The sequence below is a fragment of the Microtus oregoni genome, unplaced genomic scaffold (assembly GCF_018167655.1).
Source record: "Microtus oregoni isolate MIOR12 unplaced genomic scaffold, Mior012 000061F_ref0000440, whole genome shotgun sequence".
Lineage (NCBI taxonomy): Eukaryota > Metazoa > Chordata > Mammalia > Rodentia > Cricetidae > Microtus > Microtus oregoni.
Window position 1 is genome coordinate 5,600,618 of NW_024543871.1, and position 14,169 is coordinate 5,614,786.

A 14,169-nucleotide genomic window follows, 5' to 3' on the forward strand; every position below is an offset into this window, starting at 1 on the left:
CGATTCATTCTGCTAATGAGTTAAGCATAGCAAACAAACATGAAGAACTTTATATTCTCCAGGTTTTTTTGAAATTTTTGAGTTTTCTTTAAATAATTTTAAATTTAATACATGTTAAACATTATACATTATCATTGCTTAAATAATTAATGTGATTCTAGTAGCCTTTAAGTGTGTACTTATTTCCATTTCATTTCTTCTGATCACTAATAACTGATGAAAAGCCTAAAACTGATCTCTTTCTCCTCCCTCTTTCCCCCTTCTCTCTTTCCCTCCCTTTCTCCAGTTCTCTTTCTTCTCACTACCTCTCATTTTATCTCAAGAGGATAATAAGTTGGAGGTCTCCCTAGATGAGACAGAAAGAGCTCCAATGAAATAAATAAATAGGGAAGGAGGAAAATGTTCCTTGGAGATAGTTAATATTCACTCACTTTAAAGTAAACAAATTACCATCTTGAGATCATGAAATTGATGTGTTTGAACTTTATGCTCAATAGTTCATCTAAAATGTGGTATATATGTTAAACATAACTAATATTTCAAGTATTGTTTTATAAAGATTTTTTTTGTATTATTTTATGTCACATGTAAAGGAGTTGAACGTTTTTATTGGCAACATAGTCATCCAGACTAATATGAGTGGACAGACTGTAGCTTGTCAGTTCGGCTGGGAAGAAAATGTACAATTAACGGATGGAACAAGCAATATAGATGTTTTTCATCAATATTTGACAAATGAAAGGTAAGCAGAACTGTTTGCTTGTCATAAATTGCTGACTTTGTTAGCTAAAGCTTGTGTGATGTTGAAAATGCTTTACATATGTGAGCTGAAAATGAAAATCCTATCAACCATAGCCCGGTGCATTTTCTTCAAATAAAATTATGTAGACTACTTTACTATGGACATAAAGTAAATGAATATCTTACAAGCTCCATCCAGTGCAGATGGGGATGCTAGTATTGGTGCTGTAACAGTTGACTACAAATACAAACAAAAGCTAATTAAACAAATGTCTACTTAATATTTTACACTATGACAATTTTTATGTTGAAAGAATTATCTTGCCATAATAAATAAACCAGTAAGAGAGATGAGCATACACAATGTGGTCCAAATGCATGCTTAGCATCTGCCTCAGTTCAGTTTCTAGAAAGTGGGTGGAGAGGGAAAGGAGGGGAAGTGGGAGAAGTAGGGAGAAGAGGGTATAGAAACAATACCTGGGTAATTTTGTATAACATATCCTCTACTTTGATCATAAGCATTATGATTTCTCAGATTAAAACTAAAGTAGAAAATAATAAATGTTTTATATTGTCTGTGTAATTAATACAAGACTCTTACAATTTATAGATATGACTTAAGATGGAATACAATTTTCATATTTGGAATGAAAAATCTGGCTTCCAGTTTCTCTCTCCATAATCATAAGACAATTCTCTAGGTGGATTTACATTTGCTATTTAGTTTCATTGAGCCTTTGATTTTGTCCTTACAAAACAGATAAAATACCCCTATCATATGATACTAAAATGCTATTATTTATAAAAAAATTCTCTTAACTCCTATAAAGTATTAAAATAATGATAATAATAAACAGACATCATAGTTAAACTTCACATTTTTTTCAGATTATTGATTGAAATCCAAACTTGAGCTTGGATGGTTAGCATGATAACGTTGTCTAGTGAATGAAATTTGCTTACATATCATGACTGATTTTACATATTTGGTGGAACTCCTCAATCATATTCCCATGCCAACTTTTTCCAAGCATTTAGTTTTCAGTTCAAAGCCACTATATTATTAAGCCCTGATGTTTCTGTATTATCTGAAGTAGTGTCACTCATTTTAGATTTTCTTTGACTACTTTGTTTTCTTATACAGATGTGCCCCTGCCTGAAATTATTTTTATGGTAATTACTGCTGGTGCCTACCTCATAAAATTGTGAGCTTTAACAACCAGTGTCTATCAGCTGTTGCAGAACAGATTGCTATTTGGCGAAAAGAAAGATGAAATCCTGTCATTTGTGACAGCAATAGTAGGAAATAGAGATTTTTATGGTAAATAAAATAAGCCACCCATAAAAGACAAGTCTCTATGATCTGCGGAATATGACATTGATGCCATAGACGTTGCTAGAAGAATTGATGCTGAGGGAAGTAGGGGAGGATGGGAAAAGGCTGATGAGTAGGTTTTGCGTTATATCCCCATAGAACTAAGACAGTATATTATAATGTTATGCAATAGGTTAACAATGGAAAACAATACTGTATAGTTTTTAAAAGTGTATGGAAAATGATACCAAATTTTTATCAATAAAGAAATAATAAATGTATAAGGACATTATAAGTATATTATGGTTTATAAATTATACAATTATATATGTATTAAAATATACCATGGTATCTCACTGATTGCCTTTTATATATCAGTTTAAAATAACGATAAAACAATGAAAGTATTTTATAATATAGACTCGCTGACTTTGAATTCACAGAGATCCACCTGCCTCTTCCTTCTGTGTGCTGGGAATAAAGACATATGCCACCATACCAAGTTATAAAAGCATTTTACAGTCCAGGCTCCAAGATAGCTCACTGGATAAAGCACTTGCTAGCAAGTCTGGACTGCAGAGTTTGGATATGCAGGATTTACATAAGAGCTGAATTGGCAAGGTGTCTGTAACACCAGTACTCCAGAAGCAGAGACAGGGCATTCCCAAGCAAGCATTCAATCTATATTAGCGGATGTTCATGAACTTCAGTTTCAGAGATAGGCCCTGACCCATATACAAGCAAACAAAGAAATAAACGCACAAATAAATAAATGGCTGTAGCGTACTTGAGGAAGACATCTGAGACCAACTTTGGACCTCTGCATGTGGTCATTTACATATACATACCCACCCCCACCGATATGAACCACATACATGCAAGCATTCATAAACATGTGCATGCACCACTTCTCCCCACAAAAATCACACTGCAATAAATAATGTAAACTCCAGGAAGGCATACAACCTATTTTGTTGTTTGCATGTTACATTGGTGTACTTAATTATTTCATGAGTATTTGATACATGGTAGAGTTTCATAAATACTAAGTTACAAGTAAATAGATCTGTTAACTCCACCAAGCCACATAATTGAATACATTTTTTATCATGAAAATAGGCGTCAGGCCTGTTGTTAGTGGGCTCAAATGTTCCCAAAGGTTTTCTCTGGAGGTTTTGTCTAAATGGAAAGCCCAGGTTTTACTTTTTTTTCCCCCAGTCAACTGCTTCAAAATTCTAGTTAATTCTCCAGGTGAGTAATTAGGATAAAACTTAATTCTTCAGATGAATTCTAAGGAATTGATTATTTCTCTAGAGGCCATTGGGCTGCATTTAAATCACCATTTCACTTTGGACTCTGAATGATCCAATTTACAAATCCCAATGAATCAAATTAACTAGATAACCACCAAATGTAATCCCATTCAGGGGGTGAAATATCTAGTTTCATTGTCTTCGTTAGTTAAATGAACTCTATTAGTTAAACTTCACTTCCATTTGTATTATTTTAAAACAGACCACATTGGAATCTTTTATACCTAAAAGGGACTATGGTACTGAAATCTCTATTTTCTTTCTTTGATTAAAAGTCTGATAAAACCCTCCTCTACCCATGACTTACATACCAATCTCTTCTGCATGTAAATATATTCCCATAACTTCATAACATAGTTGCAAAAAGTTGTCAACAAATTCTATATAATTCAGTGTTGATAAGATTTCCTTTCTCTGGTTGATATTATGCTAATTTTGAGGAAGTGAACGTTCTTGTCCTGGAGTAGAAAACTGTTTTATGGGAACTGAGATTCATTGAAGGTGTCTTAAAAACCCTTCCCAGGAATTATATACTAAATTAAACACAGAGAGTTTTTTTTCCTTGAGCTTCTTGCCAAATCTTTGGTACAGCTCTTATATTGTTTCTCTGGTTTTCCCCTAATGCTTTCTGCAGTTTCGTTTCAGTTCTTTTTCCTTAAACATCTGGCATCAGATATGTCTGCAGTTTTCTCTGAGTATGGACAATTTTGGCAGGAGTTATTATTCTATTCTTGTACATTAGCACCTGTTAATATCATGAGACCTGAAAGCAAATTGCTCAGGTAGAATAGCCCATTTAGAATGAAGTAGCTGCACTGTTTCCCCTAGCAGATCTTTACGAAAACCATTTCATCAGTCTAATAGGTCAGGGGTTGAAAAACATTCCTTTTTTTTTTCTTTTCTTTTTTTTTTTTTGAAAGAGCCAGATAGTAAATGTTTTATCCCTTCATGGCATAAAAGGCTCATTTAAGTGAATGAATGTGGCCATGCTGCAGTCAATTTGTTTTTCATGAACACAGAAACTGTATATAATTTTCACGTTTCACAAAAGAGTTTCCTCTGATTTATTTTTATTTTAACAATTTAAAAAGATCAAAAGCAATCCTTAGCTTGTGAACCATTCAGAAACAAAGACTCCGTCACATTTAGCTGAGGGTTCTTGTCTGCCAACCCCTGCTCAATGTTATCCTGTGTCACTTAGAGGTGAATGAAGGTATTGTTGTTCACTCTGATTATGACACATAAGTCCTGAATAAACTGAGGAACTGGCACCAATATTTGGAAGAATGTATAGCAATTTACTAATCCAGCAAATACTTGTTGAATGTTTATTTTGCCAGAAAAAAATCTTTGCTAGCTCCTTACAGGTAACATGAAGGGCCTTTCTGAACATTCAAGTACTAATGAGTTCATCACTCTAACAGGGCAGATAATAAGCTTTTCCATAAACAGAATGCTCTTGCTTTAAACCATATAGACTCTAGTCACAAACTGAAAGTTCCATATGCATGGCTTCTTTTTTTTTGTTTTATTTTATTTTTTATTAAAAAATTTCTGCCTCCTCCCCACCTCCCTTTTCCCTCCCCCTCCCCCCACTCCCCACGCCCTCCTCTCCTTCTTTGAGGATACTCAAATTATAGTAGAAACACAACTGGAAAACTAGAAGGCTCAGTCTTAGCTGTTGATCTCATATTTTGTCACTATGGTATTCAACAATGAGAAGAGTTAGTTGCTCAGTGATCAGTAAAATGAGACTGGAAGCAACAGGAAAGCATCTTGGTGAAAATATATGAAACATCAGATGGAGTTTCAGGTTGGTTCCTCCAAGGCTAAGAAGGTATTCTGAAATGGTGACAAAGTAAGGAAAATTCTACTATCATGATATATAATATGAGCTCTCATTTTAGAAATTTTAAAAACCTAGTACTCCAAATCTTTATTCTCAAACATGATATATAATGAACTACTTAAAACCATTTGCATGATTACATTTTTTTAAATATTTGTCTTCAGCAGCCCAAGCACCAAGGGACCTAATTAATTTAGAGAAAATCATTTCACACTAAATAAGAACATTTATGCCTCAGAGTTACCTACAATACAATTGATTTTATATTTGAGAAACTCAGGGAAATCTTATTGTGGACAAATTCTCTTGTGAGTCCCCAAGGAATGCAATTTTGTTTCACAATTATTTATTTACACTTTTTCTTTTCTTGCGATGAGTAATAATCTTTTAAGATGCAGATTTAATATCTAACAGGAATATCTTGCATATTGAGCTATGGAATTATAGGCTCAAAGCAAATTAAATCATTAAGAAGCGTTCATAAGTTCTGAAAGCTACATATGCAAATCCATAGAACACACTATTTGGCAGAGTTTCATCACTGACATGTGGTAGCTTTAAATTTAGAACCAGAAAATACCTTATGGCTCATCATCCACCAGGAAGGTAAGATTCTAGAAACAATGAAAGAAACTAATGCGAGAAAAAAAAACTGACACTGGTTGATGACATTTGACATGTATAAAATTTTCATGAGTTCCCTGTGCTTCATGAATAAGGATGTGATAGTCTAAAAACTGCTATCATTTGTTCAGTGGTATAGACTATTGTCTAGAATGGATCAGGACCCTCTATGTTCAGTCATGGAGCTTCCAATCAATCAAAACAAATTCTTACTATCCATTAAAATGTAATTAGAATAAAGCAAGTTAGCCTTTCTATTCTAACCTAATTTACCATATATGATTTAGCAAAACACAAAGGAGCTATTTATAGCCACTGGCACTTATCTCTACCTCAGTCTGAAATGGAAATGGTGATTCTGCCTCCAGAAATCTCAGAATGAGACTGTGTCTGATAGCTGTCTCCTCCCATTTTATAATCCTCTCTAGGACTAAGATTAAAGGCGTGCAACCTGGGATTAAAGGCATACACTGCATGGTTTCTATGGCAAACTCGTGTGGCTACTGGGATTAAAGGTGTGTGTTACCACTGCCAGGATTGTAAGGCTGACCAGTGGGACTGTTTTACTTTCTGATCTCCAGGCAAGCTTTATTTATTAAAATACAAATGAAATGACATTACAGTAAAGGGATTAGATTTCTCTAAATCTCTGAATATGCACTGAGAAAACAGAGAGACCTAACAATCTCCAATTAATTCTATTTGGCATTATTACTTATTTCTTCCATTGTGAGTTACTTAATCAGTGTGACTTTCAGATTTACACTTGAGAGTTAGTATAAAAATATTTTATCAGGAATATTCAAAATAAAATAAAGGTATAAAATTTATTTAGCAATAATCATTTCTAGATATCCTGACACAATAAAGTCAAATTTCCTGTAAATATTTTTGTATAAAGTGAATTAATACTGTATGAGTAGAAATTTAGGGTCATAAAGAAAGTTTGAGATTATGCAAGTACATATAGTATAGTTACCTTGCTTGGATTGCACCTCCTTATTTTTACAGAGGAGTTGAACTATGAAGGACACCAAAATTTAAAATGATTCAACTTTCCATTTCAATACATAAAAATGTCTAAAATGATACAGCATACACACACGTATACAATATGTAAACTATGTAAAGTTTATCAGGCTTTCAATACATTTTTCAATGAATGAACAAAATCCAAAATTAAAATAAGAAGGAAAACTACTTGTTTATTTAATGAGACTTGTAATGATATAAAAATTTGACAGGGGCAACTTAAAAAAGAAAACTGCACATTAATTTCAAGCAATAATTCTTAAAAGAAATAGTAAACCTCTCGGAAAGAACACTGTAAACACAGATTTTTTAAGTGATCTTTACTAAAATCTGCATGAAACAATCATGTTAATGATTTTATATTATATCTTTTTCACTATTAAAATCAGGATAGAGATATCTGCTCTTAGGTCTTCTATACAAAATTTTTTTTTTCTTTTTCGAGACAGGGTTTCTCTGTGGCTTTGGAGCCTGTCCTGGGACTAGCTCTGTAGACCAGGCTGGTCTCAAACTCACAGAGATCCACCTGCCTCTGCCTCCCGAGTGCTGGGATTAAAGGCGTGCGCCACCGAAGAAGAACCCAGTGAAGCTGGTTGAGTCTTCCAAATCCTAAAACTGATAGCCATGGGCTTATTGATTGAATTTTACTGGCACAGGATCCTCTTTAAAGAGAAAGAGTGAGAAATGGAAGTGCACAAGCAATTCATTAAGAACAGTGTGAGAAGACGCCCTCTACGGTGAAAGAATTTGTCTGGACAACTGTTGGTAAATTAAAGGCCAAATCAAAGGCCTCACAGATGAGTTTGAAAAAATGGAATTCTTAAGTAACATCAACATAGATCTTCCTCTCTTTCCCCTCCCCATTGTGAATTTAACCAAAGTTAAACTTGAGAAACTTGAATGAAGTGATAACAGAATCTCAGAGGACCTGGGAATACTGGCAGAAAAAAAAAAGTTGAAACTTTAAGGATGGAAATTTAAGTGGCAACAAAATAAAAGACTTCAGCACAAAAGAATCCCTGATGAAGTTGGAGAATTTCAAGAGCTTAGACCTATTTTACTGTGGGGTTAGCAACTGAATGACTATGAAGAAAACTTGTTATAGGTTCTTTCCCAGGTCATATACCACAAAGGCTAAATGGGGATAACAAAGAGGCCCCTGACTCTGACATCAATATCAGATTATACCTGGAGGATTACAGTGAGGAAGACGAGGAGGAGAAGTATGAATATACCCAGCTAATGGAAGAGGAGAAAATAGACAATGAGGAGAATAAAGGGGGGGGGGGGGGAAGAGGACATGACTAGTGTGGGAGATTGTCTGTAATCTGTCAATCATGTTTAAAATAAACGCTGATTCGCCAGGCAGGAAGTATAGGCGGGAAAACCAGGGAGGAAGTAGAAATGATGTGATGAGAACAGGAGAATTCTGGGAAGGAGGAAGCTGATTCCGCCCACTCCTGCCCAGACCACCGAAGCAGCAGGACGTGATCTGCCCCACTGAAAAAGGTACTGAGCCACATGGTTAACATAAATCATAAAAATGGGTTAATCAAGATGTGAGAGTTAGCCAGTGAGAGGCTAGAGCTAATGGGCCAGTCAGCTTATAATTTATGGAGACCTATGTGTGATTTTCTTTGGGGCTAAACAATTGTGGGGTACCGGGCAGGACAAAAACCCCAACAACAAGCAGGCACCCGTTCATGTTACAGATTAGAGAGGAGGAAAATGAAGGTTATAATGATGGAGCATTGGATGATGAGTAAGAGAAAGATGCTAGTGAATAAGAAGGTTGTCAGAGTGAAAAAACAAGAACTGGAAAATGAGGGTAAAGAGGATGACTAAGAAGAATTAACTTTGTCGAATTCCCATGGTGATTTGTTTTCATCCATATCGTTCCCATTCCAATTCCTGCTCCCAGAAGCTTCCAGAAGCTTTTTTTTTGGTAGTTATAATGAAAAAAATAAAACAAAGAACCTTTGATTTTTAACTTCTTCAAAAGGAACAAAACAGTCCTATCTTGTCTTACAAAATCTTAGAGTAATTTGTTTGGCAGAAATGATAGGAAGGCTCCTCTAGGTACTCCAGATTAGAATATTTTTACAAATCTAAGCACTCAAGGCTTGCTGCATGTCTACTGCATTTTTTTGTTGTTGTTCATAGCTTTTTCTTCTCTCATATACTGACACATGGAGAAATGCAAAATTTTACTTAGTAGGACTTTTGTATCTTCCTAGTGAATGCTGTCTGCCTTTAACATTCACAAAAGTTGTGAATAAATAATTTTCTATCTTATTATAATCAATGCATGGGAAAGCATTTGGCTTCATAAGCAATCAGTAAACTGTAAGTTAAATCAGTCAAGACCTATAAATGTACACATTCAAAAAAATATGCCAAATTTTAATAAGAATTATGAATTTTATAATGTGCTTGTTAGAATATAATATTATTCTCTCTAAAGAACAATTTAACAATGTCTTACAAATCTGGAGAAATTATGCTGTTTGACCCCTAAGTTCCTCTTCTACATGTCTACTTTAAAAATGTCTCTCTAGTATACACAACAAATTTCCACAAAAATGTTTACTTAATAAATGTTTGAAAAATAAAATTTTGAGAACAGTTTAACTGTCTAGCAGTAATGGTATATCAGTATTTTTACCCAACACACTATTAGAAATTAACTGAGGAACAAAATCTCACATACCCAGGTTATAAGACAGAAACTGTGATAATTAGATGAAATAAAATTAAGGTATATGCGTTTAATGAAAAACTATGTGTATGCTGTCATCTATATAATATATGTTATTTATAACACACACACATATATATATAACATAATAAATATTATATGCATATATGTAGCATTTATGCTATAATACAAACAATGTTATATTTTTCTAAGATTCTGGCTATGTCTGGAGAAAAATGAAGGTGATGTGATGGAGGTGCATTAAATGTTTTAATTTGACCTGTTTTCTTTTATTTCTGTAAGTAAATCTAAAAGATCTGTGATAACATGGCAGATTTTGAAAGAGCTGAGTTAAAAACGGTGGCAAGCATTTGAGTATTTGCTTTATGAAATCTCCATATATTTGAGATGTAACTTTATTAAAATACAAGTGATTTATTCCAGTATTTAGATAATAATGTCATTTATTTCCTTTAGATTGGCTTGCAGATTATTTGATGCTGAGTTTCCAGGTAGTTGTTTGGTCTTTTTTCTGAAGAACTCTTTAGTCATAGACCCTTGAAATTTTACTCTTAGTTCAGTCTAAATTCTATGTTCTTTTTCTTGTGGTTATTTATAAGACAGTTGTTCAGAAGAGTTCTAACTTACCACTAAGCTAAATATCAACAGGAAGAACTAATTACCCTTTTTTTTTGGAACCAGTTTACATTAGAACAACGTTTTCCAGGAATCATAAGAAATTCCACTCTTTTAGCTTTTTGGTTGTTGTCTGGAGTCATAGTTTCAACTGTTTTCCAAGCTGAGATGAAATACACTATTTTTGTGATGGTTAGTTAGTGATCATTGACAGAATTAAAACTCACCTATGAGATGGGTTCCTAGAATGACCTGTGGGGATTATTTTGATTGAATTAGTGAAGGTGACAGGTCTTGACCACTGTGGGCAGTACCATTCTTAGGATATGATCTTTGATGGGTTCCTAGAATGACCTGTGGGGATTATTTTGATTGAATTAGTGAAGGTGACAGGTCTTGACCACTGTGGGCAGTACCATTCTTAGGATATGATCTTTGACTACATGAGTAGAAACCAGAGCTTGATGGCAGCATGCATTCATGGCACTCTGATTACTGCTTGTTAAAGTGATGTGATCAGCTGCATTGAGATATATTTTATGCAACAGAACCAGGCAAAGAAAGGGTACTTGATGATAATCCTAATCAGTTAACCAGAATGCAGTTCTTACAGAATTAAGGACAACATACTTCAACTAAGCAAGATAATATTGGTTATTTTCTTTCATCTCATCAAGTTCACTATTTTTCTGGGAACATGGTACATACAGTGCAAAAATACACTAATTTAAACCCCATGAATGAAACCATCAATCAGTCTCATTGTATCATGCCATTCAGAGGAGCATGGTTTTAGAGATAATCATGACATGCATGCTATATTAGAAATCAAAGGAGAAGATCAAGCTATGACCATAGGACCAGTTAAACTTCCTGACTAGGCAGCTGTCAAATTCTTGGAGAAAAAAAGAGAAGTTTCTGAGAGCAAAGAACAGGAGAATGGTATAAAAAAATGGTTGCTAACACATTAGGTGCAAGCTACAATCCTTTTCCTTGACCATGAGTTCGTGAAGGATCATTTTGCATTGCAGTGACAGGTGCTGGATAGTGGGAAATTTCCTTTTTTTCCCACATCCTCTTTAAGACTATAGCAATCATAAAATGTATACATTAGAGAATAAAAATATACTCAGTTCCTATACACAATATTTGTAAGCAATTTATATTCATCTATTCCTCTTGTTGGACTACAACCATTAAATAAAAGGACAAATATTTATCATTGTATATGTCACTAGGTAGAGAACATATATGTACATTTGAGAATACTACTTTGGATGCATAGCATGCATTTATGAAGGGAACAAAACCTTTTCGGGTTTTTCCTTACAACAGGTTTGTAGAAGATATTGTCATCCCTTTTCTACCTGGAGAAATCATAGCCCCCAGAGATAAAGTTGCTTGCCAGAAAGTCCCATAGCTCGTGTCAAGGCCTGGACTAGATGCCAGGGCTCTTGACTCCCTAGACAATATATTACTCAGGAGACTGCCTTTATTGCTTCCCAGTAAAAATGATCCCTTCAGGAAAAGCAACAAATCTGCATACCATCCGAGATGCTAGACTTCTGCAATCTGTTTGGTTTTGCACGATTTTTCTGTGTTACACAGCTCTAAGTTAACTATACACCAGAGGAGGCGAGAGAGCAAAAATTGTCATTTGCAAAAGTTGGCATCAATCTGCACTGTGGAACAAATTCTTTCTCAGTAAGTTGAGTTTGCCATAAAGAAGCAAACCTATGGGACACAATGAAAGCAGTGCTAAGAGGAAAGTTCATAGCACTAAGTGCCCACTTAAAGAAAACGGAGAATGCATACATTGGGGACTTAACAACACACCTGAAAGCTCTAGAAAAAAAAGAATCAGACGCGCCCAGGAGAAGTAGAAGACTGGAAATAATAAAACTGAGGGCTGAAATCAACAAAATAGAAACACAGAAAACAGTCCAAAGAATCAATGAAACAAAAAGCTGGTTCTTGGAGAAAATCAACAAGATCGACAAACCCCTATCCAAACTAATTAAACGACAGAGAGAGAACACGCAAATAAATAAGATCAGAAATGAAAAGGGGGACATAACCACAGACACAGAGGAAATTCAGAGAATCATTAGATCTTACTACAAAAGCCTGTATGCCACAAAACTGGAAAATACAAAAGAAATGGACATTTTTTTAAATAAGTACCACATACCAAAGCTAAACCAAGACCAGGTGAATGATCTAAATAGACCGGTTTCTCGCGAAGAATTAGAAATGGTTATCAAAAATCTCCCTTCGAAAAAAAGCCCAGGACCAGATGGTTTCAATGCAGAATTCTACCAGAACTTCCAAGAAGAACTAATACCTATACTCCTTAATGTATTTCACAATATAGAATCAGAAGAGTCATTGCCAAATTCCTTTTATGAAGCTACAGTTACCCTGATACCAAAACCACAAAAAGACCCAACCAAGAAAGAGAATTACAGACCGATCTCACTCATGAACATCGACGCAAAAATTTTCAATAAAATACTGGCAAACCGAATCCAAGAACACATAAGAAAAATTATCCATTATGATCAAGTAGGCTTCATCCCAGAGATGCAGGGCTGGTTCAACATACGCAAATCTATCAATGTAATCCACCATATAAATAAACTGAAAGAAAAAAACCATATGATCATTTCACTAGATGCTGAAAAAGCATTCGACAAAATTCAACACCCCTTTATGATAAAGGTCTTGGAGAGAATAGGGATACAAGGGTCCTACCTAAATATAATAAAAGCTATTTACAGCAAGCCAACAGCTAACATTAAATTAAACGGAGAAAAACTCAAAGCCATCCCACTTAAATCAGGAACACGACAAGGATGTCCACTCTCTCCATACCTCTTCAATATAGTGCTTGAAATTCTAGCAATAGCAATAAGACAACATAAGGAGATCAAGGGGATTCGTATTGGAAAGGAAGAAGTTAAGCTTTCGTTATTTGCAGATGATATGATAGTGTACATAAGCGACCCCAAAAATTCTACCAAAGAACTCCTACAGCTGATAAACAGCTTTAGTAATGTGGCAGGATACAAGATCAACTCCAAAAAATCAGTTGCCTTCCTATACACTAAGGATTAGGAAGCAGAGAGGGAAATCAGAGAAGCATCACCTTTCACGATAGCCACAAATAGCATAAAATACCTTGGGGTAACCCTGACCAAGGAAGTGAAAGATCTACTTGACAAGAACTATAAGTCTTTGAAGAAAGAAATTGAAGAAGACACCAGAAAATGGAAAGACCTCCCTTGCTCTTGGATTGGGAGGATCAACATAGTAAAAATGGCAATTCTACCAAAAGCAATCTATAGATTCAATGCAATCCCCATCAAAATCCCATCAAAATTCTTCACAGATCTGGAGAAGACAATAATCAACTTTATATGGAAAAACAAAAAACCCAGGATAGCCAAAACAATCTTATACAATAAAGGATTGTCTGGAGGCATTACCATCCCTGACTTCAAACTCTATTACAGAGCTACAGTATTGAAAACAGCTTGGTATTGGCATAAAAACAGAGAAGTCGACCAATGGAATCGAATAGAAGACCCTGACATTAACCCACAAACCTATGAACACCTGATCTTCGATAAAGGAGCTAAAAGTATACAATGGAAAAAAGAGAGCATCTTCAACAAATGGTGCTGGCAAAACTGGATGTCAATCTGTAGAAGAATGAAAATAGATCCATATCTATCACCATGCACAAAACTCAAATCCAAATGGATTAAAGACCTCAATATCAGTCCGAACACACTGAACCTGATAGAAGAGAAAGTGGGAAGTACTCTACAGCACATGGGCACAGGAGACCACTTCCTATGTATAACCCCAGCAGCACAGACACTAAGGGCATCATTGAATAAATGGGACTCCCTGAGGCTGAGAAGCTTCTGTAAAGCAAAGGACACTGTCACTAAGA

General features: G+C 35.0%; 1 pseudogene; it reads left to right on the forward strand.

The window, feature by feature from the left end:
• Window positions 1-635: 635 nt before the first annotated feature.
• LOC121439438 lies at window positions 636-8,182 on the forward strand (annotated as a pseudogene).
• Window positions 8,183-14,169: the final 5,987 nt, after the last annotated feature.